Genomic DNA, 27,284 nt, shown 5'->3' on the forward strand with positions numbered 1-27,284 from the left:
ACACAGCTCACACGGGCACGGGAAGATCCTTCAGGCATAGCCTCCCTCTGGAGCACTGTCCCCTGCGGGGATGACCACAGCAACCCTGGTGGTGGAGCAGTAGGGGGACGGACCCTGGGCCACTGACCCTCCGCAGAGCACAGGCACACGCGGCGCCCAGAGCCCCCTTCCAGAGGGTTCACGTGCCCATGGCTGCCCCGCAACCTGGGGGCCAGCGGCCCAGTCAGCCCAGGCCCTGATCGGCTTCCACGTTCAGAGCACTCAGCCCTGGATCGGGACTCGGCTGGAGACAGAGTCACCCCTCACTTCCAGTTCAAGGCCATCCTTCAGGAACCACTCCCTCTGCAGGACAGGAAGTGGAAAGTGGGCCAGGAAGAGAAAATAGATGGAGGAGCGTGAAGGACTGTTAGAAAAAACTTCTTTCTTTCTCTAACTTCCTTTCCAGTCTATTCAGAGCTGTCCTTAGGGTCCCACGGCCTGAAGGCAGGCCCTGCAGCTCCGGGTGTGTGTAGACGCTCTGAGTTGGCACGGATGACACCTTTGGAAGGGTGTCGGAGAGGGGCCCCTGAAGACTTTGATCCTTTGTTTTTAATAACCCCAAGTGGGAAAAGGGATTGAACCCGCACCCTCGGCAGTGAAGATGCGGAGTCCTCACCACTGGACCGCCAGGGAATTCCCAAGACTTTGATCTTGAGGCATAAGTTTGCAAGCCTAAGGGGTGGGGTGTATGTGTGTGTGTGTGTGTGTGTGTGTGTTTTGGGTTGAGGGATAAGCCCCCCTCTTGGTAGGGCTCCAGGTGATCTCCATGTGTCCTCAGTGTAGAATTCTTGCTTCAGGTAGTGCTGGTTAACCAGCTGTCCTGATAACAGGAAGCTCCATATGTTAGAAGAATAAGAAAGGGTTTGTTTTGTTTTGTTTTAGCTCTGCCTGTACCCTTTTCTGGTTGCTGGGCTTCAGGTAGCCCAGAGCCTCTCTGTCAAATGGGGCTATGAACTCCTGCCCTCCCTGCCCTTCCATTTCGTTGTGACCTCAAATGTGATGGCATTCCCGTTGTGAAGGTGTTTTACAAGCTGTCCAGGGCTTTGCCAAAGAATGAAGTACACGCTTAAAACCCACATCCTTCTTCACAATCATCCGCAGCTCAGCTGTCCGGGTAGGGAGGCAGCCTTCTCTGGGCACTGTGTGTCCAGTCCTATTTTCATGTCCTCAACAACTGGCATCGTAGCCTTAGCCTTCTCGTGCGGGGGTAACAGGAAGTTGCTCACCTTCTCAGAGTATCGAGAGGGCTAGAAGATTGGGGTGGGGGGGAAATCGTGATTTTTATATTAAAACAAATACTTCTACATGATTGTGTGGAATGCAGAAGTTCATGAATTTTAATGTTAAAAGCAAAGAAGGGGGGAGTCGAGGCCCCTTGGGGCTGCTTCCCTAGAGGACTCGGAGGACTTTAACATTGTCCTCTGCCGTTAAAGATATTTTAGTAGAAAGTGTGAGGAACACTGTCAAGGTGGGGGAGGCCCTGTGCTGGTCTCTGCAGGAGGAGCAGCCGTGTGGAGGAAGGGAGCCCCACAGAGGGGTAGCTTCCTTCCTAGGCTGTATGGGAGTGCAGACAAAGGCATCAGAGGAAAGAGAGCTCTGGTCTGGTTGAAGTGATGGCGATGATCCAGGGAGACTTCCTGGAGGAGGGGACAGGACAGGAGGTGAGATTTTAGGAGCCCAGGAACACATACTCGGAAGTGCAAGTCAAGCTTGGTCACTGGCAGGAGAATCAGACCTGGGCCAAAGGTTTGGAGAGAGGGGATGTGGCAGATGTGACTGGGACCCCTGGTGAGGAATCTGGGATGAATAAAACAGCTCTTGGAAGTCCCGGAAATGATCTGAGCAGCAAAATGACAGTGGTGAAGGGTGATTAATTTCATGCTCTAGAGGATTAATTTCATGTTGGAGATGGACTTCTAGTTGTTTTCTTCTGCTTGGATAGTTGTCTAGACAAGGGGGTCCTTTTATGAGTTTTTCCTCCCAGAAGAGAAGAAATTCCTCTGAGAGAAATATTCTCTTAGTTCAAATGCAGCCAACATATTACAACAACCTTTTTTTCTTCTTGCTACTCAAATGAGGAACTGTGGCCCAGAGAGGCCAAGCAACTCACCTCATGTTGCCCAGCAAATTAGAGCTGATGTTGAACAGCAGGAGTCACAGATCACTGGGGTAGTTGGGTCCTGACAGATCCTCCAGAAAGGTGGGCACCATGTGCATCACAAAGTACCACCATGAAACATGATGCTTTTCTTTATGCATGAACTCTCCACAGGAGCCCTCAGCCTACAGGCTGAGCAGATAGGAATGGCAATAACCCCCCTTCCTCACTGCTTGCGGGGTGATTTGACCACTCAGATCTTCTAGACCAGTAAGACTTCACAGTCGATTTCAGGTCTTGCTGAAGAATAAGATCCACTCTGCACCTGGGCACATGTCTGGTCTATCAACCAGAATGGAACACGAGGTAAAATGAAGCTGGGCTGCAGCTACAGGCTGGTGACTGAAAGCTGAGGACCCCCACGCCCCTCACTCCCCACCCCAGTGCTGGGCACGGCTCAGAGCAACTGGGCAAGTCTCAGTCTCTGCCCCACCCCTACCCACCAGCCACCCTGACCCTCATCTTATCCCATTCTCTCCTTATACCGCTTCCCAGGCTGTCAGCAAGGGTGTGAATGGCAGTTTGATCCATCAAGCTCCATGTGTATCTGTTAATCAATTGACTCATCAAACATTTATTAAGTGCCAGCTGGATTTCCGGCACCCTCTAAATGCTCGGGTAGAGCGAGGAACAAGGCAGAGGCAGTACCCACTCTCCCTGAGGGAACTAGGAGCGAGATCTGGAAACAGGCTTAGCAAACACTCACACACATACACACATAATGGCAGGCTGAGATCCCGGCCACAGAGGAAAAGCCCAGGGTGCTTCAGGAGAGGATGCCAGGTGGTCAGTTTCAGCTCGGAGGGACGGGTGACAGGGAAGAGCTCTCGGAGGATGGGACATTTGTGCTCAGACGTAGAGGAAGAGAATTTGGCCGAGGGAAGGCAGAGGCTGTTGGGGGAGAGGGAGGATTAGGCGTGAAAGCCCCAAGGTGAAGCCCCAAGATTGGGAGGTGGGAGAAACCCCCAGAGACAGGTACGGGTGGAGCTGGGACCGATTGGAGCAGTGCGAGGGTGTGGGAGGGGTAGGTGTGACAGTGTCCCAGCCTAGCCCCACTCCTATGGGCCTGGTCTATACCCAGGCTAGCCCCAACACAATGGCACTGGTGCCAACAGAGGCCCTTCCCCTGGCATGGAGGCCAGGCCCCAAGGTGGCACCATGTACATGGGAGTGAGGAGTCCCTGTGTCAATTCCCCTGTCCTCCAGAGGAGCAGACAGATGGCTCTGTGCTGAAGCCTGGGCTCTGTCCTTCTCTAAGGGAGCTGGGGGCTGGGGGCTCTGAGTGTGTAGCCCTGAGGGCCATTGTGGTATATGCACTGTCACGGTCCCAGTTACGAAGTCCAGCAGAGGTACCTGGGGAAGGCCCCAGGGAAGGGGAGTTGTGGTGAGAGGGGGCTGGTTGGTGTGGATTGAGCCCCGCCCACCCTGCACACCACGCACCCCCAGGTGGAGCGGGAAGGCAGCCCCACAGACACGCATCACGGGCATCTCCCTTCCGTGTTTCTGGAAACGTGAATCACCATTGGGCTCTCTACCAGGCTGGGTCCTTGGGGCCAGACTGGGCTGTGCTGAGCGAGGCCATGTATGGACATAGCTCCCACTACTCCCAGACTCCTCCTCCAAGCTGTGCAGGAGGGAGGATGCTGCCGGCATGCAAAAAGAAATAACTGTAGCATAAACATTTCTTGAGCGTTTTCTGTGAACCAAGTGATGGTGGTGGATGGCTGCAATCACGGCCCCAGTGAAGCACACCTCCTGTCGCCCACCGCCTTGTGTAATCCCCTCCCACACGCACCGTGGCCTTGGCCGTGGAACTTGCTTTGGCTAATGGACATCAGCAAACGTGGTGCAAGCAGAGCCTTGATAAGCACTTGGGCGTGAAGGCTGCCCCTCTGGGAACCACAGCAGCTGGAGAACACTGGCCTGCACAGCTGGGGAGACCCTGGGGAGGAGAGCCTGGCGCCCTAGCAGGCAGCTTGACAGGTGCGAGGTGCGTGAGCGAGGGCACCATGGACCCCCCAGGCCCAGCTGAGCCTCGGATGGGTAACGCTTTGTGAGTGACCGTGGGAATGACCAACGGGAGAACCGCCCAGCTGAGCCCTAGTCACAGTGCAGAACCTGAGCATAAGATGATTGTTTAAGCAACCGTGTTTTGGGGTGGGTTGTCACACAACAGTAGCTAACTGATACACTGACTAGCAAACATCCACCATCTCATTTGGTGGACACGACAGTGCTGGAAAGAAAGCATTTTTCTACGTCTTAGACGGAGCCTGATTCAGAGGGAATAACTCACAGAGGCAGGCAGTGGGTCCATGTCCACAGCTTCTGCCCTGGCTCTGTCTACTGCCCCAAGGAGAAGGGGACAGAGTCAGACAGATATTCAGAGCGCGAGGGGGAGGCTGGCCTGCCTTTACCCGCCAGTGCTTGGATAAACCCCGATGTCGGCTGAGGTCGCCCAGCTCTGCCCCTAACAAGGCTGCCCCCTGAGGCCTGGTTCAAGATTCCTGGGATTTCTTTGAGACTTTTCCACTACCTTCACTTTTTGTTTTATCCATTATGGAGCAAACTTGTTTCTTGGTTCTACTCCTTGAGAAACCACAAGCACAAGGCAGTCGCTTGTAACAGAATCTTTATGAACGATTTGTGGATTGTGAAGAGTCTTGTCAAACACTGCTCTCAGACAAGCTAAAATCACGTATCAGGTGTCCTGTCCTTAACCCTCAGTTGCTCACCAGCTACTTTGTCCCACTTGGTACCAGCATGTGTCATCTTCCGCTGTCCTCTGCCTTCTTCCCATATCCTCCTCCTCGTCCTGAGAGCACTGACGTCCTCTCTCTTGCTGACACCTCACTCCTGACTCCCAAAGGCAGCTCCGCGACTGCCCAGGGGTCTTTGGTTCAACCAGAGGATTCCCTGCTTAGAAGTCAGTTGTTGCAAACCCTCTCCCCGCCTCACCGCACACATTCGCATGCCCAGAGAGGGGACTTCGGAGGGCATCCCCCCAGATCTGTCATTGTGTGACCGAGGCCCAGAGCCCAGGGAGGAGGGGTGACTTGCCGAGGCCCCAGCTATGATCAGAGCAGGGCCTGGAAGGCAGAGTCCTCCTTGCTGTGTGTGAATGTTCGGGTGGCATGGGGGCGGAGGACCTGAGCTTGCTGTCCCTGGACCCCCCCAGGTGAGGCCAGGTGAGGCAGCAGACATGCTGACCTGCACCATTCTCCTCCCTAGCCACTCAATCCCCGGGGTCATGCACACATGCCCAGCCCATAAATATCTTATTTTGTGTTCCTGCCAGCGCCCACTAATAGGGCTAATGCTTCCTGAGGAGCAGCCCAAAGCTGCATTAGTCGCAGATGTTTGATTGATTTAAAACAAAGAGCCTGACCACCAACCTCTCTCTATGGTTTCTCTTCCTGCCACTTTGCTTGCGGGGTTATCTCTGAAATGCAATTAAGGGGCTTAAAAGTACATTTTCAGGAAGATACAGAATTGATGAGGGGAGCTGGGCCCTGTGGGTGCCTCCATGGTTCCAGCTCCAGGGCAGGGAGCGGGACCCTGCCCAGAGCTACGTCCACACCCACCAAAGTGTCAGGTCTCCAGGGTAAAACCCGCCCCCAGGAGCCCAGGGAGGTTTGGTGGGAGGGGCTGCTTTCCAGCGGAGTTGCTGCCCCTTCTTTGGTCCTGTGCTTTGGAAGGCCCAGCGCCTTTGGTGAGGCCTCTGTGGGGGAGCCGGGGCTGCAGGCCCACAGGCTGCTCCGGGGGCTGTCAGCTCTGGAGCTTCCTGAGAACATCCCTGTGGCAGTTGGGCTTGTCCAGGACCAAGCCTGGGGAACTTGGGACAGGAGAAAGTGGTATTTACCAGAATGTCTTTTAGGAGAGGTTTGCAAGGTTGGGAGGAAGCTTCTGAGAAGCGGTTGTGTGGGTTGGAGAAAGCCCAGAGGCAGTGCAGGGCACAGAAAGCATCTCTGAAGGGCACCTGCTCTGCAAGTGGTGTGTGGAGTTGCCTGAGCTAACCCCTCTGCTGTCCTGCTTCTCTGCTCCCTCCGTGACACCCCTGCCTTGAACAAACTGTTAGCAAATGTCAGGTTTAAAGGGACACCACATTCTTAGCCTGTGCAGGCTGTAAACTCTCCCTAATCCCATTCTGGCAGCACAGGAAGGAGGGCTAGATCACCTTCTGCCAAGGTTGCTGGGGAAAGTTTCACCCTGGACGTGCCATTCTAGCTGGGGCAGGTGTTGAGTTGACAGTTGGAGGTGCAGAGAAAGGGCCTTTCTGCTAAAGGTACACGGGAAGAAGTGAGAATTCGTGGAGTAGGTATGGAAAACAGTAAATATCTGTTTGCTGAAGCATCATGCCGAGTGAGAAGAGACCTCAGTGGTGGATTTCAATGTCTTGCTAAGAAGTTTGGGATCTACTGGCTAGGCAATGATGAGCCATAGATGGCTCTAGGGCAGGGGGAGAGGCAGAGTTAGAAATAGGCTTCTCAAAGACTAATCTGGTTGGGAATGGGGAGAGAAGGTAGGTGCTTTTGTGATTATTAGCAGCTTCTCCAGGTCTCTGAGGGGGAAATTTATCTCAAACCTTAGAACACACAGCTTTGACGTTCCATGGGACCAGTCCCTTGGCCACCTCACCTGCTGCCAACACATCCTTCACCATGTCTATCTTCTTCCTTTCTGGAAACTTCCAGACAATTCCTGCTTTCCCTGGTAACCCACTCGGCTTCTCTGAGGTGCTCATGGCACTCGGCCACCTCTATCTGCCATCAGCTGCTGAACTTTCAGACCTTCCCCTCATTCATCCAAGACTTGAGCAACCAGGATTATTCTCTTCCTCTGGCCTTTGTCCTGGGAGATGTCAGCTTCCAACTTCCAGACCTCTAAGCCTGTCAACCTCCTCCGCAGCAATTGTCTCCTTCACTCTTCTCGGCCCCCTCTCGGCTGAAACCTGGACCTCATCCTCACCGTAACTGCACCACTTCCAAAGCCACCAGATCAAACCCTCCTCCTTATCTTAATCCAGGGCGTGGCACAAGCTGTGGCCCACTGACTGTTTTTGTAAATAAAGTTTTATTGGCACACAGCCCTGCCTGTTCAGGTACCCATCGTGGGTGCTTTCAAGCTACCATGACAGAGTTGAATCGTTGTAACACAGACTGTATGGCCCACGAAGCCTGAAATACTTAATGCGTGGCCCTTTACAGGAGGGGTGTTTGTAAGACCCTGGCTGTAGCTGCAGGAGCCTCGTGAGGGCTGCAGGGATGTGGTGCTGGCACCCCTGAGCTCTGCTGCTTCCCCCGTGCCCATGTCTCTACCAGGCAGGCCCCTGGGTCCTTTCCATTTGTTTGAAACACTGTCCCAGTTCTCCCATTTAAACAAAACCCTCTCTCGAACACTTACCGTCCACACTCCCCTTTCCTTCTGTCTTCTCCCTTCAGTATCAAACTGATTAGAAGTGAAACCCGTGGTCACCGTGCTGGTTCCTCACTCCCACCGGTACCTCAGCCCATTTCAATTGGACTTCTCCCCTTCATTCTGACAAAACTGGCCCCCTCAAGTTCAGCTCCACGGCGCTCAGTCCGACGGACTTTTCTCAACCCTCCCCATATGCCGGTCTCCTGCATAGCATCAAACACTTTTGCCCACTTCCATCTTCAGACACTCTTTCCTCCTGGATTCCGGGACATTGCCAGCTTCTGGGCCCTCTCCTGCCTTTATGCCAATTGAGGATCTTCTGGGTGGGCACATAGGCCTGAAAATGAGACAAGGCCCCTCCCAGCCTCTTCCCCTCCCAGGACCCATCCAGGCCCACCCCTGATTTTTGTTTTGTTTTGACTCACTAGGTTATCAGTTTATTACAAAGAACAGTAAAGGCTACAAATCAGCAGCCAGATGAAGAGATACAGAGGGCAAGGTCCCAAACAAAGGAGCTGCTGGGCCCGTGGAGTTTGGGGCCTGGCACGTCACAGGTAAATACATGGTTCGCTAACTTGGAAGCTGTCTTAACCTCATCCTTTTGGGGGTTTTATGGAGGCTTCATCACACAGGCATGGTTGGTCAAATCACTGGCCATTTGTGATTGCCAGGTCCACAGCTTTAAGCTCCACCGCTAAGGGGACAACACACGTTGTTTTCCATAGCTTAGATCTTTCCAGTTGCCTCTTTGTCATTTTCTTTTGGAAATCTCAAAGCATTTCAGAGTCCATACTGGACACGTGACTCCCCCAGCCCTGACCAAAACCCATGCCTGGACCTTTCCCGAATCTCAGCGAGTTGCAGTTTATTTATCCAGTTGCAAAGGTCAGAGACATCCTTGATCACTTCTTCTCCCTCCCCCAAGCCCTCCATGGCCCAGTCCTTCCCTGAGACTGGGTGATTTTATCTCCTAAATCTCACGTCAGCTCTGGTGCTCTGTCTCTATCATCCCACCACGAGTCAAGCTGCCACTGCCTTGCCCTAGACTCTTGCACCCAGCTCGGGACTGGCTCCCTTCCCATCCTCTTTGCTGTAGTGTTCACCTTGCCGAGGGCTCTCTCCACAGTGCAGATCTGATTATGTCCCACCTTTGCCTGTGACCCTTTTCTCCCCATTGCTCTCCTGACCGTGGGTTGCAGACCTTGCAGGCCTGGCCTCTTCAGTCTCCCACCCCGCACCCCCCATACACACAGCCGCTTCCTCCTCACCTCACTGGCCTGCATTCAGCTATACTTCTTCCCGCCCCTGGGCTTTTGTCCATGTCAGGTCCTCTGCCTGGAATGCTCTTCTTCTATTCTCTTGTTAGTTCTTCCATTTCTGATGCTAACTCAGTCATCACTTCCTGAGGGTCCCATTCCCTGAGGTGAACTCTCCTGGCCTTGTGGAGGTGACTTTCTATCTGGTTTATGCCTGCTCCTGCCGTATGTACACTGGGAGCAGGGGCTGTGTCTGTTTTGGGTCCCCATTGGGCACCCCCCCTACCCTTGCCCAGTGCAGTATTTGGCCACTGTGGGCACTAAATCAATATCCACTGAATGAGGGACTCCACCTGAGAATACTCTTATCCAATAACATTGGGGTTGGGTCAGTACGCTGAGCATAAAACCAGAGGTTCTTAATGAGAGGATGGGAACAGAGGTCAGAATCTCCTTGAGAGGATTTCCAAAGTAAACCTTGCCAATGGCTTTACCTCCAACCTCAAGATTCCTTCTTGGGGGAAAAGGGCGATGTGTGAATATTTTACTCCTTTCTCTCACAGAAAGACGAACTGTATGAATTTTAAGGCCATTTGATTGGCAGTAAAGAGTCCTTGCAAGACCAAGGCTCTGGCATCATACCATCCTGGGTCTGAATCCTAGCTTTGCCGTTGGACAGGCCTCTTTGAATCTCAGTTTTCTACTTTGTTAATTAGGGCTCAGATCACCTATTCCTTAGGGTCGATCTGGGGAAATGCTGGGCATCTGATGGTGCTGGACAGAAGCCATGTGGGACTGACTGCCCTTCCCTTCCTGACTCACAGTCAGAAAGTTGCCTGTCTCAACGCCCTTTACGCAGATTTTCATCCTCTTCATTATTCCTTGAACAAGGTTGTTGAAGACTCACCTGGGAAGCTTTATTTCAACTTTCCCCTCTTGCCTTCCTGGGTCTTGCTTTGGTTTGTCTTCCATTCTGCAGAGATTCCAGAGAGGAAGGTTGAAAAGATGAAGTTGTTTTGTCAGAGGTTTTTGCTAACCATACAACTGGGTTTTCTGCAGAGTGACTCATGGAACTGCATTTACAGATGAAGTTGTAGATCTGTTTTTAGAAATTATTAGCAGGCATTAAACAAAAACAGGCTTTATTAATAATTCACCAGAAAAAAAAATATGGTACAATATCTCGCAACAGTTACCTCTGATGCCGGAATAAGTATTCCATTTCTTTGTTGTTTTTGTTTTTTCCTTCCTTCAGCATAAGAGAGACCCAAATCCTCTGTAAACTGAAAGAAAGGCAGGTCTAAGAGGGCATAATTATCAGCTGAGCAGAGCACGATTCTGCCTCTAGAGTCAGAAACACAGGACAAATTCTGGGTGCCAACCTTTAGAAATCAAGTGGAATCATCAGAAGCAAAAATAGGGCACGGGGTCTATGTTAGGGATATAATGTAAATCTCTGCTCCTCAGACCTCTGCTTTGCTTTAGCTTCAAGGCCTCATTAGTTCATGGATGCCGCAGACCCCAGGGCCATACCCACACCCTTCTGGCCCGCCTGGAGATCACTGCAGACCTTCTTGTGCCCACTGATGGCTTTCTGGGTTGTCCTGCCTGAAGGCCTGAAGCTTTCTCCAGAGATGGCACAGAATGCCAGGAATTTAATGCTCCTTCCCAGTGACAACTCTTACCAACAAGGCGAGGGATTGGGGGGACTAATCCCCCAGCCTCCCTGGCTCTCTTTGGGGTGGTACAGAAGTATGTTCCATATACACTCTCAAAAACCTCCCTGGAAGCAGCATGTTCATTTGTAATGTGTCATCCTTTTTGGGTTTTCCTCTCTTCCCTTTCTTGCTTCCCTACATCCTCACTGTGTTTCCTGGAATCAGCCCCAAGGTCAACCACCTGCACCCAAGTCCTAATCTCAGGTCTTTCTGGGAAACAGGATAGTGAGACAGGGAAAGGCGGCAATCTAACAAAAGTGTGCTAAGCAGAAGGTGCCCACCAGGAGCACCAAGGGCTCCACCTTGGGGGACCCTCTGCCATGCTGGGGAGGGGGAGGAGGGGGGCGTCTGGAGCATTGCCTCCTAACTCCCAGCCCGGCTTTTTGAGGGTTGACCCTGGGACATTAAGCCTCACTCCACTTGCACCCCCATTGCTCTGACCAAGCTCCCTATGCCAGAGAAAGCCCCCAGGCAAAGAAGAAAGACAATTCCAGAGGTGGGAAGGTGTCAGCTGCTGGAAACTGCCTGCTGCAGCTGAGGAATCAGGTGGCCAAGGGTGGAGCAGGGCATTGACAACTTCGCTAGAGGGGCCCTCCCCTGGTCCAATCAAAGTGACCAAAGAGGTGGCGGGGTGGGGAGCAGGAAGCAGGACAGAAATGGACTGTGGCATCTGTGCGTGAGGAACTGGTAGGGCTGTATCCCTGAAGGGACAGGTGTGGTCTAACTGGAACCTTGATCACTAGCCCTAATTTAAGGCAAGACTGAAGCAGAGCACAGCCAGCGCCACTCAGGGCAGGATGCCCAGGCAGAACACGAGATGGCTTTCAGTGGCCTGAGCTGCCCTGCAGATTTATAAAGCAGGCGGGCTTTCTCTGGGCCCTCCCCCCTTTCTTGGGATGCCTCTTTAGCTGCGACAGCCAGTCCTCCCCAGCCTCCCAGGGCCCTCTGCATGGCCTCTGGCTGCCCTGCCAAGTCCTGATCCGCAGTTAACCTCTTTCTCCAAAGAGACAGGCCTGGCCTTTAAAATTCACTCCCCTTCCCCAAAGGCCATTGGCTGCATTAATTCATACTGAATTGTGAAGGGCTGCATCTTCAAAGCTCTCTTGGTACTTGAATCTAAAGGGGGAACTTAGGCACCCAAAGGAGAGAGGATCGCTTTGCAAACAAGTTTTACAGTAAAACAGATAAACACAAACATATAAAAACCACACAAAGCCTTGTAAAGCTTTTCTAGAGAAAGGCAGGTAACACAGTGGGGAAGACTATGAGCTCTGAAGTAAGGATCCTTGGGCTCAAAACTTAGGCACACCCCCTCCCCACGCAACACACAACATTGGTGCGAACTTCAGCAAGTTACTTAATTTCTCTATGCCTCGGTTTTCTCATCTAGAGGATGACATACAAACTTACCCCATAGGGTCGTGGGGAGGGTTAAATGAGTTAATACAGCCAAAGGGCTTAGAACTGTGTGTGGGACCCAGTAAAAGCTCAGTACGTGTCAGCCATTGCTGCTCTTGGGTCTTCAGAGATTCTCAGGAGTGAATCTTTTCTCTGACTTTGGCCTGGATCGGAGCAAATTTCAGTGATGAACAATCCAACAGGAAGCATTTCAGGAGAGATTTGTTCCAGCCCCAAGGAATTCTGGGAGGTTAGGATAACTTAAACCTGAGAAGTGGTCCCGGGTCCCTCATTTCACTGTGTCTCTGAGTTACTGTAGTAGCCAGGCCTTGGAGACACCACCTTCACAGACATGGTAGAGAGGGGACCAGCTTCTTTCTGTTTCCCTGTGACCTGGGCACCTGAAGAGGGACTCAGAGATCCATCAGTCCATCATACCTCCCAGGTGATGTGCTCAAAGTCCATCCAGTGCTCAGATTTGAGATTCAGTGAGAAATTGCTAAATAAGTCTGGCCAGAGGGACTCAGGTATGGTGGGAGACCTAATTTTTTACTTTGTCAGTGTGCATGTGTAAATCTCTCTCTCTCTCTCTGTATATGATGATGGATAATAGTCTCTTTAAGATAAGCTTGTTCCTTGCTTTCCTTCTCCACATTCTCCTCCCTGTCCAATACCCCTGCCCTCATCAGCCCTGGAGTCATTGTCTGCAGAGGCCCCAAAGAAGGGCAAAGGTGGAGGTGACCTGACACGGAATTGCACAGTTCAGCTCATGAGTTAGCAATTATAGTTGAAGTTTCCAAGTATTTTGAAGATGAATTACAATGTAATGTACAGTTTTCTTTTTGAGGGGGCTGGAGGAACAACTCCTGCTCCTGCTCAGACAGAAATTCTCAGATAGTTACCTCGAGATTTTAAGATTTCTGCTTTGTACTTAACCATTAGGGACTTACCAGAAGTTAATGATCTTAAGTTGCAACATGGTCCTTTCTGTGCAATGATTAACCAGCCCCAAGTATGAGAATGGGCTGCCCCAGAGTTTCCAGGTCATCCCAGTGACAAAGCCATCTGCTTGTTCTGAAGGGTAGAGCATGGAGACCTATAATCAGGTGTCAGTTTCCCCCAGGCTTGCACCTGGAAAGAGGGGGGAGGAAGTCGGTCCCCTATTTGCTCAAATTGTTCCCTACAAAGATGCCACAGTGGACTTGCAATCCCATAGTCTCAATAGATTATTAATTATAAAATGTCACTCAAAGACAAGTATACATCTTTCAGGACAGAAAGGTAAGGGTTTATCATAATCCCACCCAGACTGAGCAGGTCTGGTCCCAGAAAGGTGAGAGGCAGCCTGGGTGGGAGAAAAGTGCCCAGAGAGTGGAATTGACTAGTGATTAAGAGCTTGTGCTTTCAAGTCAAGTGGACTTGGCTTGTCCTAGGTCAGGTTCCCAGGAGCCAGACTCTGAGATGGAGATGAACACATAGGAAGTTTATTGGGAATTTATTGGGATCAAACCCTGAGGGGTGGAGAGAGAGGAAGCAACAGTGGGCAGAGGAAGCAGATGGGCTGTGACCTCAGCCAGTCCTACACTGAAGCCCTGGAGTTGTCCCAGTTGGAGGCAAGATGACCCCAGAATGGGGTATGACATTGGGTAAGGCAGTTCCCTTTGGCCTTGGGAAATTCCTGGAGTAGGACTCAGCTATGAGTCATTAGCAACTGTGGGAAAGGGTAACCAGTCCAGAAGGAGGATCTGGGCAATCACCACAGCATCCATTTATAGGTGTTATGGACTAAGTTGTGTCCCCCTTCCCCCAACAGCAAATTCATAAGTTGACGCCCCAGTCCCCAGTGTGATGTTTTTGGAGATAGGACCCTACTCCAGTAGGATGGGTGTGCTTATAAGAAGAGGCAGAGACACCAGACACCTCTCTCTCTCCACAAGAGCCCAGAGGAAAGGCCATGTGAGGCCCCAAAGAGAAGGTGGCTGTCTACAGGCTAGGAAGAGAGGTCTCACCAGAAACCAAGCCTGGCATCTCAGTCTTGGACATCTAGCCTCTAGAAGTATGAGAAGAAAAATGTCTGTTGTTTAAGCCACCCAGTCTATGGCATTTATCCCTTTGCCCTTCTGAACTTAGGCATGACCATAGGTTTATTATTTGAAGCAGAAGCAGAAAGGGCATCTGTGAACCATGGTTACAGAACAACATTATTAATCTGGACGTCTCATGCCTTTATCAGGGGTCAATGCCGTGAAGACTCAACTCTTATTTCAGTAAAACAGCTCAGGCCATTTCCAGCTTGCTGAAGTTAACCTTCATAACACAATGGCCTTATAAAGTGCATAAAGAAGGATATATATCCAAGGATAACCGGGAATCATCTGAAAATGAAGGAGAGTAACGGTGTACTTGCCTCCCTTGATGGTAAAATATATTACAAGACTCTTGTTGTCCAAACAGTATAGTAGTAACAAGGGAATAGGTGAAAAAGAATAAGGAAGCTAAAAATATATCCTAGTATATATTGTAATTTAATGTACAGAACAGGTGGTGTTTAGATGGAATGAGACCATGATGTTTTATTTGATAAGTTCCAGTGACATCACTGATTATCCATCAGGAGGGAAATAAAGTTGGACTCTTACATTACACTTCATACAAAAATAAATTCCAGATGTATTAAAGACTTCAGTGTAAAAAATAAAATTATGAAATTTCCATTTCCAGCCAAGATGGAATTGCCCCATTCCTCCCAGTTCCTCCCTTTTACAACTAAAAATCACAACACATTTGCATAGGAAGACTCTGAAAGGTGGAAAAAAGGCAGACTGCCTAAGAACCTCTGTGCTCTGATTCCCCTCTGGTGTCAGTGGGCTGGGCCAACAGGGAAGAAATTTTCCTTCCTGCACAGGGTGGAAACAGGAGGAGAACTCCAGTTTTCCTGCTAGCAGGGCAGCTGATCTATTATTCCCTACTGAGTGGAAATCGGCAAATTATTTCTTTTCCCCTGCTGGGACTGGCTGGGGAGCTGATCTTCCGTCCCCCACCAGTAGAGGGCGGCAGTGCTCTGATTCCCCTGCCTGGGTAATGTCAGGGTGGTCCAGGGGTGTGCTGATCCTCTAGCCCTACGCAGCAGTACAAGGCTTAATGAGGTGCTACCAGGCAGTGCTTGTCCCACCACCCTTCACCCTCTCCCTTGGACGTCAGCAGGCCCAATGGAGGGTTGGACTACCATGCCCACCTGGCATCATGAAATGGAATAAATGGTGGGAGGTAGGAATTGTTGGCACTCTGTTCCCACCCCACCCCCCGTCTCCTCTCCTGATGTCTGCGGGGCCCAGTGGGGAGCCGAACTTACACACTTACTTAGAGGCAAAAAGGTGGTGCCAGTCAGTACCCCACTACCACTGGGAAGCTCTCCATGGGACCAGAGGCCATCCAAGCTTTCACTCCATCTGTCTGCAATGAGGCAGTGAGAATCAGTGTTCTGCTTTTGCTGGGGTAGAGTCAGTGGAGCCCAGAGAGGAGATCTACACATCACACCTCCACAGCAGGACTGCCTGCTCAAAAATAAGATCAAATAGGGTCCAGAGTCTCATAATATAATATCCAAAATGTCCAGGCCACAAGAGAAAAATCACTTATCACACCAAGAACCAGGAAAATCACAACTTGAATGAGACACAAATACTAATGACACTAATACTGAGATAAATCAGATGTTGGAATTATCTGACAAAGACTATAAAGCAGCTATCATGAAAATACATCAACAAGTATTGAAACATTCTCATGAAGCAAATTTAAAAAGTAGAAAATCTCAGCAAAGAAACAGAAGTTATTTTTTTTTAAAAAAAAGAGAACCAAAGGGGAATTATAGAACTGAAAAATACTAAGTGAAATAAAAAATAAAATTATAAAGATTCTAGAGAAAATTTTAGGTGAATGTATGTTTAACTGTGAGGAATCTGTTTTAACTAGACAGAAAGGCCAGAAACTAAAACTTTTTGGTTGAGTTTATCTGGTGCCCACAGATAACATCATATTTAATGACAAAAGACTCAAAGCTTTCTCCCTAAGATCAGGAATAAAACAAGAATGTCTGTTCTCACCACTTCAGTATGACACTATACTGGAGGTTCTAGACAGGGCAATTAGGCAAGAAAAATAATTAAAATGCTTTCAGATTAGAAGGAAGAAGTAAAACTATCTCTATTTGCAGATGATGTGATCTTATATATAGAAAATCCTAGAGAATAAATAAAATACTAGAACTTATAAATGATTTCAGCAAGGTCTCAGGATACAAAATCCATATACAAAAATCAATTGTATTTCTATTCACTGTCAATGAACAATCCAAAAATAAAATTAATTAAAACAATTAAATTTACATGAGCATTAAAAAGAATAAATACTTAAGAATAAACTTAACAAAAGAAGTATAAGACTTGTACACTAAAAAGCTGCAAAACATTGTTGAAAGTAATGAAAGAAAAATGATATAAGTGGAAAGATCTCATGTTATGGATCAGAAGACTTAATATGGTTGGCAATAGTGCCCAAGTGGATCTACAGATTCAATATAATCCTCATCAAAATTCCAGCTGTCTTAGTTGTGGAAATTGACAAGCTGATCTTAAAATTCACATGGAAATACAAAGGACCCAAAATAGCCAAAGCAACCCTGAAAAAGAACAAAGTTCCCAATTTCGAAACATCCTACAATGTTACGGTAATCAAGACAGTGTAGTACTGACATAAGGATAGACATGTAGATCAATGGAATTGAATTGAGAGTCGAGAAATAAGTCCTTGCATTTATGGTCAATTGATTTTCCATACCACTACCCTTCAGCCTCTGCCTTCCCCCCTCATCCTGATCCCCTGCCCAGTGGGGAACTGAGCCTCTCTCCCTACCTGGCATCAATGAGGCAGAGATATAAGGCAATTCAATGGAAGAAGGATCGTCTTGTCAACGAATGGTGCTGGAAGCACTGAATATCCACATGCAAAAGAATGAACTTGAACCCCTATCTCATCCAGTTTACAAAATTTAACTTAAAATAGATCATAAGCCTACATATAAGAGGTAAAGCTATAACACCCTTAGTAGAAAAAAATAGGAGCAAATTTTCATGACCTTGGATTAAGCAATGGTTTCTTAGACATGACACTAAACCTTATAAATGACCAAAAAAATAGACAAATTGGATCATCAAAATTAAAAATTTTGTGCTTCAAAGGACACTGTTAAGAAAGTGAAAAGACAAACCCACAGAATGGGAGAAAATTTTTGCAAATCATATACCTGATAAGAGACCTGTGTGAAGAATATATTTTAAAACTCCTGCAACTCAACAATAAAGGCAACCCAATTTTAAAATGGGCAAAGATTTGAATAGATATTTCTCCAAGGAAGATATACAAATGAACAGTAAGCACATGAAAAGGTGCTCAACATCATTAGTCATGGGAGAAATGTAAATCAAAACTACAATGACATACCACTTCATGCCCCCCAGGATGGCTATAATCAAAAAGACAGATATTAACAAGTATTGGTGAGGATATGAAGAAATTGGAACTCATACACTTGGAGTGTAAAATGGTACAGCTGCTTTGAAAAATACTGTCAGTTCCTCAGAATGTTAAACATGGAGTTACCACATGGCCTAACAATTCCACTCCTAGGTTATATACCCTAGGGAAATGAAAACTTGTACAACTTGGACACAAATGTTCATACCAGCATTATTCATGAGCCAAAACGTGGAAATGATTGAACCTGTATATTAATGTTTATATGGACATTATTCATAATAGCCCCAATATGTAAACAACCCAAGTGTTTATCAGCAGGTGAATGGATAAACAAATGTGATCTATCCATACAGTGGAGTATTTATTCAGCCATAAAAAGGAAAGGTATGGATACATGCTACTGCATGAATGAACCCTGAGAACATTATGGAAAGTGAAAGAAGCCAGACAAAAAAGCAGCCCCTGTCCTCCTGGAGCTGGCCTGGTGCTATCGCTAGGCCTTGGTGTTGCTCCTGAGCTGGTGTGGGTGTTCTCCTTGGAATATAGAAATATTCACATCAACAGCAGATGAGACCTCTCCGTGACCATGATGGATCAAAATAAAAACAATGTCACTCTCTAGTAATGTCCAAACATAGGCAAAATATGAGCATTGTTCAAACCACAAGAATTACCAAGCATCCCCTATCCTGGCTGATATGAGTGATGGCTGCTTCTTTCCCCATTATACCTGGAGGCTCACTCTGGTCTGCCATTCCTCTAGATGTGATTTATTAAGATACCCAATCGGAGACTGGTTCCCCACTTCCTGACAGCATCTAGTCCAAAGCAAAGCCAAGCTTCCTCAAACCCTCTCCAAGTCCTACCATAAGTCCTTCCCAACACCCTTTTAGTGGGATGCCCCCATGGTCCCTCATGTTATGTGCGCTCCCTCCCTGTGATGAGTAATAAGTCCAGCTTGTTATATTGCAGAGGATCCCGGAGGCCTTTGGCTGGAGCACACTGACAAGCCTTCACCTGGCCCTAAGCCTTCAGCTGTGCCTCCCCTCCGGGAGCATGCCAACGGCTAAACTTGGTTTCTATCTGTAACAGGGATCAATCGACCCCAGCCCTCCAACTTAGTTCACAAGCTGTGCTCTCTACTTAGGGTCTCACCAGGCTGCACTTGAAAGCATAAGTTTATGCTCTATGGTCTTAGCTGCTTCCTTGGCCCAGGTTATCCTCCTTGGGGTAATAAGTCCGAGAAGGGAGTCCATCACTGTGCAGGGACCGCCGTGGGGCTAGGGAGACCCATGAGACCACGAGTGGAGGAGATCTGTGCAGAGCCCAGGTTTGCAAGTTTGCACTGCAAACCCAGGCCATCAGGCTAAGGGTTTCAGCTCCTCCACCAACACCCTGACCTCTCGCATCAAGGTCTTTGGAGCAGCATCGGATGGGCCTGGAATAATTTTCTACCTGAATTTTCTGGGTAGAGAAGGTCACTTGCTGAGATATTGATAGCTGGACTTGGTCCTCAAACAGAGCTGATCAAGGATCAGGTTAAAAGCTAATCAGGTCATGAGATGGAATGATACTACTGGCTACAAGAGAGGAAAGAAGGGTGTTGCCACTGTGCAGGCTCTGGGTGGGAGAGGGGTTTGAGCTTGAATTGTCCCATGCAGCCCTCCCATCCCTTAGCCCTCCTGGGGCTCTCCCTTCCCACCACTCCTCCAGGTGCACAGGGCCTGTGAGCATCCTGGGATTCTGAACATGACGAGGGTGCCCACGGGGCAAGGCAGATGGGAACCAGCAGAGTCATGGGGCTTGGGGAGGTGTCGCTGGGGATGTGCTGGATGCTCGTCGCAGAACAGCTAGCTAGTCCTCAGAATGGTCCAGGTGGGATGCTCTCCCAGTAGACCTTGGTCAGATGGTGAGCATTGCCTCAGCCTCCACATGACTCCTGGGAGGTCATGCTGGCTGCTGGCGCCAGATGTTTCCTCCACAGCTCTCTGTTGACACGATTCAGGTCTGGTTCCACCACCTGAGACCCCATGGCCTCTCTCCTTCTGCCTCTGTTGTGCTCGCCTTGCCTTAGGATCCTTTTTGAGCTTCAGGGATAAGAAAACTTGCTGGTTTTCCTCATGTAACCTCTCGAATATGTCCTCCATGTTTTGATTCCTTTTCCCCAACTTAACATATGTCAACAAATAATTTAAATAAAATTAACACCCACTGTGTAGGCCGGCTAGCCCCCAGTGGCCAGTAAAACATGCATGTGGCTGAATCTAGCCCATGGGCCGCCACTGAGACTTCAGGTATTCCATGCTGCCGGATGTATTAGGCTGAGATTCTCAGAAGCCCACCTTGAGATGGGGATTCATGTGCAAGGGATTTATAGGAAGTGTTCCCAGGAACTTTTGACAGGAGAGTGAGGAAGCAGGACGGAGAAGGGAAGGGGGCCAGGCAAATGTGTTATAACAAGCAGAGTCCCAGGAAGGGTAGCTTTGCCTCGTCCTGCAGGAGGCTCTGCTACAGTGTAGGTCTTGCCAACCGGGGGCAAAGGAGCCGTAGGGTCTTTACTCCCATACTCATGGGCCATTGGCTAAGGGGTGACTCTGGGGAAAGACAAATATCCAGGTACATCCTGTTTGCCATGCACACAGGCAAAGGGGCTCCAGAAGCCTGAGGGCAGCTTTCCAAGAAAAACTAGCAGGTGCTGGCTGTTGGGAATGAAAGCACCCCGGGGGAGCCAGACTGGGGGTCAATGAGGAAGCCATCCAAGGAGCATCCACTACCCCCATGAAATTAGCTGGGTGTATGATGGCAGCAGTCATTGGGAAGAAACTGATCTTGAAAGGAGCAAGCTCTAGGGGTTGAATTTCCCTAAATCAATTATAAAAGATGTCATAGGGCAGGCGCTAGTAATTAGAAGCTAGTTCCCTCATGGCTAATCTTAGCATCCAGAGACAGCACCCAGCTTAAGAAGTAAGCTCATGAGTTCATGCCAATGGACCCAACAGCAGATAGACCTGTGAAGCCCAGAACAAATTATAGAGCCTGAAAATCCGAGCCAAAGACTTAAAGGCCATTGCAGATTGAAGGAGATTAAAGGTAAGACACAAACTATGACAAATGTGCTAAACCTGTCCCTGTTACAAGATGAGGCCAAACTCTCAGCCAATGTTTTTAGAAAAGAGAGAGAGAGAGGTGTAGGAATCTCCCTTTAACTCCCAGTTGACACCCCGGTCTCCATGAGGGTTTGGGCCTGGATGCCCCAGAGCCCTCTAGGGTGAACATCTCTGCTGTATTTCTGCACAGGGCCTTGGAAGACCTCTTCTGCCATCTTGAGACCAGAGAATTTTAGATTCCCATCAGGGAATATAATAGCTTTCTTGGCAGTCCAACAGACAAGATTGAAACCTCCTTCATTTTATTTTTTGGGGGAGGTTAATCACTCTAGCCTCACTCACGTATTCTAAAAGCCCAGTTGCCTGGGCTAAATAAATATTCTCTGTCTGCCCTTGAGAGTGACTTATTAATGAACTCGGCATTTTTGAGTTGAACTCCACAAATATTTATTGAGCACCTACTATGTGCCTGGCACGGTGATAGATCTTGGGGGTATAATATTAATAAGATTTAGGGAGTTCTTTGTTTTAGAAGTCCAGTGGAAAACAACAGCAACTTAGGTGTCAGTTCATTCCACTCCCCACACTATAGTGGAATTTTTGGACCAAGGCTGAGTTTGGAGTGAATCAAAGGTTTTGTATCCACCCCCATATGTATGTTAAAGAAAGGCTGATGAGATGCAGTCATAGTGAGCTCATTTGCCTTCACAAGCCCGTAAAACCAGAATTCAACTGAAGCCCTTAGGTCAGAGAGAAGGCAAGGAGAATTTTATTGAGCTGAAAGAACAAGAACTAAACTGGAAAAATTTGTGTGCGTGAGATCAGAAGCGATTTGAGGAATTAACTGACAGATATACACCACAATGTTATGAGTGGTTTTCTCCAGGGGATGGGATTTTGGTGGTTTCATTTTCTTTTTCTTTTTTCTCTATTTTCCTTACTTTCTCCCTCCCTCCTTCCCTCCCTCCCCTCCTCCCTTCCTTCCTTTTTCTTTTTTCTTATGCTTTGTTAGTATTGGTAACATTTTCTACAATACGTCTCTATCAACTTTTGTAATAAAAAGGCCTTATTTTAATAATTAAGCCAACTAAGAATATAAGGTATATTGCATTTGTGTCTAAAGGTCAGGCCAGATTGATGCCACACATAAGCTAACTCTGCAGTATTCTCCCCACGCGCCCATTTCTCTGCATCTCTCCCCCAGGCTTCCAGCACTTGGCTGCATTCAGATTGGTGGCATCAGCTCAGGAGAACTAGTATCTGCTTAAACAAATCCAAATTTAAAATGTCAATTTATTAAAATAGTTTCTGAACCCAGATCCACATTCTTACCATTTTCTCCCTCCTTGGAGAGTCACAAAACATTTTTCTTGAGGATGAAAATAACTAAGAAACCAAGAGATCACCCTGACCAATTATTATTTTTTTATGTTAAATAACAACCTTTACTTAACAACCTACTTTTTTTTTCATTATGGTTTTTCATAGGATATTGAATATAGTTCTCTGTGCTATACAGTAGGACCTTGTTGTTTATCCATTCTATATATAAAAGCTTACATCTGCTAGCACCAACCTCCCACTCCATCCCTCCCCCATCCCCTCCCCTTGGCAACCACAGGTCTGTTCTCTGTGTCTGTGAGTCTGTTTCTATTTCACAGATAGGTTCATTTGTGTCATATTTTAGAATCCACATAAAAGTGATATCATATGGTGTTTGTCTTTCTCTTTCTAACTTACTTCACTAAGCATGATAGTCTCTAGTTGTATCCATATTGCTGCAAATGGCATTATTTCATTCTTTTTTATAGCTGAGTAATATTCCATTATATATATATATGTACCACATCTTCTTTATCCATTCATCTGGTGATGGACATTTAGGTTGTTTCCATGTCTGGGCTATTGTGAATAGTGCTGTTATGAGCATAGGGGTGCATGTATCTCTTTGAATTGTAGTTTTGTCTGGCTGTATGCCCAGGAGTGGGATTGCTGGATCATATGGTAATTTTATATTTAGTTTTGTTAGGAATCTCCATACTGTTTTCCACAGTGGCTGCACCCACTTACATTCCCACAAACAATGTAGGAGGGTTCCCTTTTCTCCACACCCCCTCCAGCATTTGTTATTTGTAGGCTTTTTAATGATGGCTGTTCTGACTGGTGTGAGGTAGTACCTCATTGTAGTTTTGATTTGCATTTCTCTAACAATTAGTGACACTGAGCATCTTTTCATGTGCTTTTTTTTTAAGCCCTTGTCGGTCACATCATTTGCAGCCCTGACCAATTATTGACGTGACTTTTTTTTTTAAAGAAACTTTGAGTTCAGTAAGGCATCAGTTGCCCACAAAAAGCAACTGTAATTTTAGTGGATGGTTACATTCTGTATCATAGAGAAGCATCCAAGACAAGGTGATAAAAGCACCAACAACTTTTCTATGGAGGAGAAATATCCCCCAAAAGGAAGAAGTAAAAGCCAAATTAGTTATGTTTGTTTAAGACAAAATATAAATCAAAATCTACTGCTTCCAAGGAATTAAATAACAGAGAAACCAAGGAAGCACAGAAGTGTGTTTGTTGTTCTGTCTCCTTGACACCTGAGCATTTGGAGTTTTGCACTCTAGGCTAGTGCTTTTTAAATTTTAGGTCAAAACCCATTAGCTATAAAATCCATTTAGTGAACTGAGACCACTAGTTTTTACAATGAAGCAGAATAGAAAATATCACAGTGCTTTGCATGCAGTAAAATATCAGTGTTTTGCATGCAGAGTGCTTTTCAGGGTAGTGTGTGTGTGTGTGTGTGTGGCGGGATGACATGTCAATGTATTTCTCATTGTGGCCTGCAGTTAAAATTTTGGAAATCACAGGCTTCCCTGGTGGCGCAGTGGTTGAGAATCCGCCTGCCGATGCAGGGGACACGGGTTCGTGCCCCGGTCTGGGAAGATCCCACATGCCGTGGAGCAGCTAGGCCCGTGAGCCATGGCTGCTGGGTCTGCGCATCCAGAGCCTGTGCTCCGCAACGGGACAGGCCACAACAGTGAGAGGCCCGCATACCACAAAAAATAAAATAAAAATAAAAATTGGAAATCGCTGCATAGACAGTCTAATGGTGCCACAGGTAGGTCATGTTGCCTTGAGTCACTTGTAGGATGCTTGGAACTACCTGATTTAGAATGACCATCCCTAGTGGGAGACCACAAGGGATTCAGGTGGAGAGATGGATTTGGAATGGGTGACCTCTCAGGCTCTTTCCTACTTTGCAATTCTGATTCTTGGATCAAGATGTGGATCTTGATTCTTGGATTCTTGGACCAACAGAGTTATAACAGTCTGGTCAGTAGGATGTGGCTGTACAAGTTTTTAAAAGTAGGTTATGTAAATAAATGATCAAAATCATGATCCCATAATGAGTCCTGCAGTGACTCGGGACTCCTCCCAAGTGTCTTGAAGTGACCACAGAGGATATTAATATATTTTTACAAAGCTCAGTCCCATCCAGCTCCTCCTTCCATGTTACTGATCTGTGGCCTTCTTCTCTGGCAGGGTTTGAAGCTGTGGCATTGGCAGGGCCATCTCCTCAGTGCCACTCAGCCCACGCACTCCAGCAGGTGGGTGTGGGAATCAGGGAGCTGGTGGACAGGCCAATCACCAAGTCTGCAGAAATGGGGCAATCTCTTCTTTGGAAGAGTGCATCCTGGCTGCACAGAGGAGCACTTGTGGGCTTCCAGGGTTGGGAAGGAAGCTTTTCTGTCTTCTTCAACCCTTCAGTCTTCCCACTTGTAGGAAATGACACCTCCACTAGAGTTCTCAGAGCCCTCTCCTTTGCCCTGCCTTTCCCATGGCCAACCCATCACCTAGTCCTGTCCACTCACCTCAAATTAGAGCTCCAGTCTCTCCCTGTCTTTCCTTCTCACCTCGGACACAGCCACCATCATCATTTGCCTGGGTGACCAAAGCCACCCTCTAACTGGCCTCCCCACTTCTCTAGCTCCCCTCCAACCCAGTTTGCACTCTATGGCCTGAGAGGAATTTTTTTTTTTTTTTTTTTTTTTTTTTTTTTGCGGTATTCGGGCCTCTCACTGTTGTGGCCTCTCCCATTGCGGAGCACAGGCTCCGGATGCGCAGGCGCAGCGGCCATGGCTCACGAGCTTAGTTGCTCCGCGGCATGTGGGATCTTCCCGGACCGGGGCACGAACCCGTGTCTCCTGCATCGGCAGGCGGATTCTCAACCACTGCGCCACCAGGGAAGCCCCTGAGAGGAATTTTTTGAAATGCAAATCAAATCATACCATCCCCTGTCCATTTATTCTTTTAATTTCTCTTTTATATTTTAGTATTGTTGATTTACAATGTTGTGTTAGTTTCAGGTGTACAGCAAAGTGATTCAGTTATACATATACATATACCTATTCTTTTTCAGATTCTTTTCCCATATAGGTTATTACAGAGTATTGAATAGAGTTCCCTGTGCTATACAGTAGGTCCTTGTTGATTATCTATTTTATTTTATTTTATTTTATGGCTGCGTTGGGTCTTCTTTGCTGTGCATGGGCTTTCTCTAGTTGTGGCAAGTGGGGGCTACTCTTCGTTGCAGTGCTTGGACTTCTCACTGTGGTGGCTTCTCTCGTTGCGGAGCACAGACCCTAGGCACATGGGTTTCAGTAATTGTGGCTCACAGGCTCTAGAGCACAGGCTCAGTAGTTGTGGCACATGGGCATAGTTGCTCTGTGGCATGTGGGATCTTCCTGGAGCAGGGTTTGAACCTGTGTCCCCTGCAGGTGGATTCTTAACCACTGTACCACCAGGGAAGTCCCTCTGTTTTATGTATAGTAGTGTGTATATGTTAATCCTAACCTCCTAATTTATCCCTCCGCCCACCTTTCCCCTTTGGTAACTATACGTGTGTTTTCAGTCTGTCTGTTTCAGTTTTGTAAGTAAGTTCATTTGTATCATTTTTTTAAGATTCCACATATAAGTGATATCATATGGTATTCATCTTTGCCTAACTTACTTCACTTAGTATGATCATCTCTAGGTCCATCCATGTTGCTGCAGATGGCATTGTTCTGTTCTTTTTTATGGTGGAGTAATATTCCATTGTCTATATGTAACACATCTTCTTTATCCATTCATCTGTCTATGGACATTTAGGTTGCTTCCACGTCTTGGCTATTGTAACTAGTACTGCTGTGAACATTGGGGTACATGTATCTTTTCTAATTATGGTTTTCTCAGGATACATGCCCAGGAGTGGGAATGCTGGAGCATATGGTAGCTCTATTTTTAGTTTTATAAGGAACCTCTATACTATTCTCCATTGTGGCTGTACCAACTTACATTCCCACCAACAGTGTAGGAGGGTTCCCTTTTCTGCACACCCTCTCCAGTATTTATTGTTTGTAGACTTTTTGATGATGGCCATTTTTACCAGTGTGAGATGATATCTCATTGCAGTTTTGATTTGCATTTCTCTTATAATTAGTGATGTTGAGCATCTTTTCATATGCTTTGTGGACATCTGTATGTCTTCTTTGGAGAAATGTCTGTTTAGATCTTCTGCCCATTTTTTGATTGGGTTGATTATTTTTTTGATATTGAGCTGCATGAGATGTTTGCATATTTTGGAGATTAATCCCTTGTCATTCACATCATTTGCAAATATTTTCTCTTATTCTATGGGTTGACCCAAGGCAATCTACAGATTCAATGCAATCCCTGTCAAATTACCAATGGCCGTTTTTGCAGATCTAGAACAAAAAATTTAAAATTCATATGGGCGCTTCCCTGGTGGCACAGTGGTTGAGAGTCCGCTTGCTGATGCAGGGGACACGGGCTCGTGCCTCGGTCCGGGAAGATCCCACATGCCGTGGAGCAGCTGGGCCCGTGAGCCATGGCCGCTGAGCCTGTGCGTCCAGAGCCTGTGCTCTGCAATGGGAGAGGCCACAACAGTGAACAGGATAGAAAGCCCATATTAAACCCACACACCTACAGTCAATTAATTTATGACAAAGGAGGCAAGAATTTACAATGGAGAAAAGACAGTCTTCAATAAATGGTGCTGGGAAAAGTGGAGAGCTATATGTAAAATAATGAAATTACTACATTCTCAAACACCACACACAAAAATAAACTCAAGATGGATTAAAGACCTAAATGTAAGACTGGACACTGTAAAACTCTTAAGAGGAAAACATAGGCAGAACACTCTTTGCCATAAATCGCAGCAATATATTTTTGGATCCACCTCCTAGAGTAATGAAAATAAAAACAAAAATAAACAAATGGGACCTACTTAAACTTTAAAACTTTTGCACAGCAAAGGATACCATCCCCTGTTTAAAACCCACCAATGGCATCCTGTCCCATCATACTCAGGACAACCTTCAGACTCCTGATTACTGCTAATTCTGCCCTCCAGTCTCCACTCCCCCTCCCCTATGGCCGAATTTGCCCTTCCCCTCCTTCCCCACAACTTCTACCCTTGTCGTGGCCCCTCGAAAGCAACCAGCTTGGGGACTTCACAAACGCAGGGACCAGCCCTTCTCAGCGGCGTCTGCTAAACTCTCCTCATTCCTCAGATCTGGAGGGATTTCTCTGACCCTGGGCCCACCCCCAACTAATTGGGGCCCCCTGCTTCTGTCTCTTGTAGAAC

General features: G+C 47.6%; 1 long non-coding RNA gene across 1 annotated transcript; it reads right to left on the reverse strand.

Moving 5' to 3' along the window:
* Positions 1 to 255: 255 nt before the first annotated feature.
* Positions 256 to 9,846, reverse strand: LOC136791988 (uncharacterized). The gene is made up of 4 exons (XR_010834999.1): positions 9,779 to 9,846; positions 2,683 to 2,744; positions 2,150 to 2,479; positions 256 to 342 (listed from the first exon to the last, which is right to left on the reverse strand). It is a non-coding gene; the product is annotated as an uncharacterized lncRNA (long non-coding RNA).
* Between the last annotated feature and the right edge of the window lie 17,438 nt (positions 9,847 to 27,284).

This window comes from Kogia breviceps, chromosome 10, assembly GCF_026419965.1.
Source record: "Kogia breviceps isolate mKogBre1 chromosome 10, mKogBre1 haplotype 1, whole genome shotgun sequence".
Taxonomy (NCBI): Eukaryota; Metazoa; Chordata; class Mammalia; order Artiodactyla; family Physeteridae; genus Kogia; species Kogia breviceps.